The sequence below is a fragment of the Solanum lycopersicum genome, chromosome 12 (genome assembly GCF_036512215.1).
Source record: "Solanum lycopersicum chromosome 12, SLM_r2.1".
NCBI classification, from domain to species: Eukaryota; Viridiplantae; Streptophyta; class Magnoliopsida; order Solanales; family Solanaceae; genus Solanum; species Solanum lycopersicum.
In genome coordinates, this window is record NC_090811.1 from 60,379,855 (window position 1) to 60,384,467 (window position 4,613).

At 27.0% G+C, this 4,613-nt stretch overlaps 1 non-coding gene across 1 annotated transcript; it reads left to right on the forward strand.

Annotated features, from left to right (window-relative positions):
* The first annotated feature begins 1,868 nt into the window (after positions 1–1,868).
* Positions 1,869–1,997, forward strand: MIR10542 (microRNA MIR10542). The gene has a single exon (NR_161786.1). It is a non-coding gene; the product is annotated as a microRNA MIR10542 (primary transcript).
* Positions 1,998–4,613: the final 2,616 nt, after the last annotated feature.

Genomic DNA, 4,613 nt, shown 5'->3' on the forward strand with positions numbered 1-4,613 from the left:
ATGTTAAAATTAGGCAGTGTATCTTCATTGGTTATGGTCAAGATGAATTTGGCTATCGTTTCTATGATCCTGTTGAGAAGAAACTTGTTAGAAGCCGTGATGTTGTGTTCTTTGAAGACCAAATAATTGAAGATTTTGACAAAGCTGACAAGGCTGATTTTCAGAGTAGTGAGAGCTTAGTTGATGTTGATCCAATTCCTTTGACTATTGCACCGGAAGAAAATCTTCATAATGATGAAAATCAAGTTGATAATAAAGATGGTGATCATGTTCAGAATGACCGGCATGATGTTGTTAATGCTCCAGTGAAAGATGATGTGGTTGTCCAACAACAAATTATAGATGCTCCAGAGAGTTCTCTCAGACGATCTTGTAGAGAGAGAATTCCTTCATCTCGTTATTCTCCCAATGAGTATGTACTCTTGACTGACGGGGGAGAACCTGAGAGTCTTGATGAGGCCATGGAAAGTGAAGAAAAAGAAAGGTGGTTTGATGCTATGGAAGATGAGATTAAATCCTTGCATGATAATCATACCTTTGATTTGGTTAAGTTACCTAAAGACAGAAAAGCTTTGAAAAACAGGTGGATTTTTCGGGTGAAACATGAAGATGGTAATCCAGTTCCACGGTACAAAGCTAGATTAGTTGTCAAGGGATTTAATCAAATTATTACTCTTAAAATAATAAATTCATTTATTTGATACATCTATTATCAATATATGATGTATCCAACAAACTAAACACTTAGAACATGTTTGAATGAGCTTAAAAGCTGGTCAAACTGACTTAAAAGTCACTTTTTGACTTATTAGAGTGTTGACAATTATCAAAGTGACTTATTTTAAGTCAAAAATAACTTATTTTAAGCTAAAAGTTAAAAGTTAGGTGAGGGATGCTTTTTTTTCAACTTAAAAGTCATTTTATGTTGACCAAGTATATTATATTTTTGCCCTTAATTCTTTTATTATTATTATTATTATTATTGTTGTTGTTGTTGTTGTTGTTGTTGTTGTTGTTGTTGTTGTTGTTGTTGTTGTTGTTGTTATTTTATTACTATTATTTATTATTATTATTTGTTATAAAAGAACTTACTAAGATTAGTATAAAAAGAAGGAAAATTGAAGAAGTAATATATTTCAATATGTATATCATTCTTTGTAAATGTCATGGCTATTTATAGCAAAAAGATGAGTTACAAATGTACGACTTGACTATTTTAATTGGTCAAGTGATGGTGTCCCTCCAACGGGTTAGTACCACATGGCATGAGCCTTGAATTTACACTTACTACAAGTGATGTAATTCCACAAATTGTTGGGGGCCACATGGCATCCATAATTCTTTACAACATTATTATTACTAGGGAAAAGGGTATGATATACCCTTCAACTTTGTCATTTAGAGCTGATATACCCCTTGTTATGAAAGTGGCTCATATATACCCCTACTTGTAAACAAATGACTCACATATACCATTTTCCTCTACCGAAAATGGAAAAAAAAATTAATCAAAATTTTTATTATTTTTTTCTAAAAAATATAATCCCATATGAGTAAATTTAATCCTCGTCAGACATATTTTTTTTTGACTTTTTTTTGTTTCAATGACTAATTTATAATTATTATTTTGATAATCAAATTTATTTATGTTTCACTAATATTCTTGTAAAACTTATTGTAGATGACCAAATTTTTTCTTCAAATACGAAATTAAAGTACAATACACACAAAAAAATAGTTTAATTTTTGTTTCTTTAAACTAAGGAATGAAAGAAAAAAATAAAATAAGAATATGAAACTCAAATAATTATAATAAAAGAAGTCAAAAAATAATTTATGTATGAAAAAAATTAAAATATACCTTGAACTTTGATAGAAGAATCATATATACCCCTAAATAATTTTTTTTAAAAAATTAGAATTAAGAAATTTAAATTTAAAACTAATTTTTTAACTTCCGTTAAGTGAAGGGTATATGTGAGCAATTTTGTAACAGCAGGGGTATATGTGAGCCGTTTGTATAACGGTAAGGGCATATATGAGCCACTTTTATAATGAGGGGAATATCAGCTCCAAATGACAAAGTTGAGGGTTATATCAGACCCTTTTCCGTTATTATTATAATTTTTTTATTTTTACTTTTATCATCATCATCATCATCATCATCATCATCATCATCATTATTATTATTATTATTATTATTATTATTATTATTATTATTATAAATATTGTGATGATAAAGAAATATGTGAACGATAGGAAATATTATTACTTATGATATAAAATATAAATTAGTTTTGTTTTAATTTTTTTAAGTATAAAAACCTTACATTAATCAATTTTTTATCATGTTAACAGTTTTAAGGGTATTTCAGACATTTTCATAAAAAATGTTTACAAGCACTTATTTGCCAAACACATCAACAATTTTTTTTTCAACTGAAACACTTTTATCCAAACACATAACTACTTATTTTAAAAATAAGTTTCAGCACTTTCAAAAGTACTTTTTTAAAGTTGCTTTTTTTAAATCCACCCAAACGGGCTTTTAGATGAGTATCATACAAGTAAATTCATATGTATCATATTTCTTATAGGTATCTAGTATTAATTTTATGTATCCATTTATATATATCTAATATTAATTTCATGTATTTGTTATGCGTATCTAGTATTAATTTTATGTATCTATTTACCTATATCTAATAATTTCATGTATTTTTTATTTGTATCTAGTATTGATTTGACGTATCAGGTATCAAGCATATGTTATATCCAAAACATGTATCTCGAATACACAGTAAGCATATACATAATTATGTGTATCTAAATTCATACGTTATATCTAAAAATATGTATCTCGAATACATAATAAGCACATACATTTAATTATGTGTGTCTAAATGTGAAATGCAGCTGAAACACATGAATTTAGGTCAAATCATGATTGTAGAGTATCTGTCGTATCATTAATATCATCATGTTGTTAAAAAACATGTATTCAAAATTTAATGGTGGATACATATACATGTTCATATATCACATTACTAAAAATACAACTTGAATCTTAATTAAAATTACTACTTGTTGGATACACATATTTAAAGGGATATATCAAAGTAATATTGGTATTACCACATCCATAACACAGTAACCAAATTAAGAAAGCCTTAGAAGAACACCAGTAGACAAAAACTCTCTACCATACTCCCTTTGATCCTTTTGTGTTGTGGCATAACATAATCAAATTTTAGATCCATTTCTTCCAAACACAAACAATCAAGATCCACTTAGAATTGAAACTTTTTTTTGTAGCAGTTACTTTGATTTGATCTCGTTATAAATGAACAATACAAAATAATATTTGAATTTAGGAGAATTTATCAACAATGGTGATGATATATTAGAAGAAGAGAGTAGATTATCTATTGTTGGAATGAAATGGTACGTTGAAATTCTTGAATCAGAAATGAGGAGACATAATTGAGTGATAAATATGGGAAGAGAGAATTAAGATATAGTGGTTGATTTGGAGTGAAAGAGTTAATTAATCAATCCTAGTTTTAGGGATATGGTATCGAATAGTATCTTCAAATAATATATTAATATATACTAAAGATAATAGTATATATAGTAGTGATGTATGTCTAATAATGGAGTTTTTTTTTTTTAGGTGGAAGGAAAAGGTAATGAAGTAACATTTAATTGTATTTATTTTTGCGCTCTATCTATATTAGAGTAAACACACAAATAATTAAGGGCAAATTATAGAAATCACATACTTTTAAGGCAAACTTACAATATATCGCTTAAAAGTTTATAATTACAGAAATCTCTCAAACGGATACAATAATATAAGCGTTGATACATTAATTTGATGTGCGAGATACACTAATCTAATATATATTTTATACATGATACACTAATATGATGATACACTAATCTGATGTGCGAAAATGAGTGATTTTGGAGATTTATAAAACTTATAGGAGATAATGGTAATAAGTAAACTAAAAGGTAGTACCTTTGTAATTTTTTCAAATAATTAAAAGAGGTTCAAATATTATTATTTTTTTAAGGAATTTTTTTATAATATTTGTGAGACAAATGATGTACAAGTTTAGCACAAAAATACAACACATGATGTGTAAGTTAGAAGCACGTTCAAATCTTGTCATAGACGGTACTACAAGATAATTTTAAATTTATATTAAGTGTAATTTTCTAACTAAGAGATCGATTCTTTTGATACGCTCCTATAGTAGAGGTAAAACTTATAAACGCCAAGTGTTCATACCATGTTATTAAATGAAGAGAAAAGGGTATGATATACCCCTCAACTTTGTTATTTGGAGCTGATACACCACTCGTTATAAAAGTGACTCATATATACCCTTACCTTTATACAAACAGCTTACATATACCCCTGCCGTTACAAAATGGCTCACATATACCCTTCATTTAACGAAATTTTAAATAATTAGTTTTAAATTTATATTTATTACTTATAATTTTTTTTAAAAAATTATTTAGTGGTATATATGATTCTTCTATAAAAGTTCAAGGTATATTTTAATTTTTTTCATACATAAATTATTTTTTGACTTCTTTTA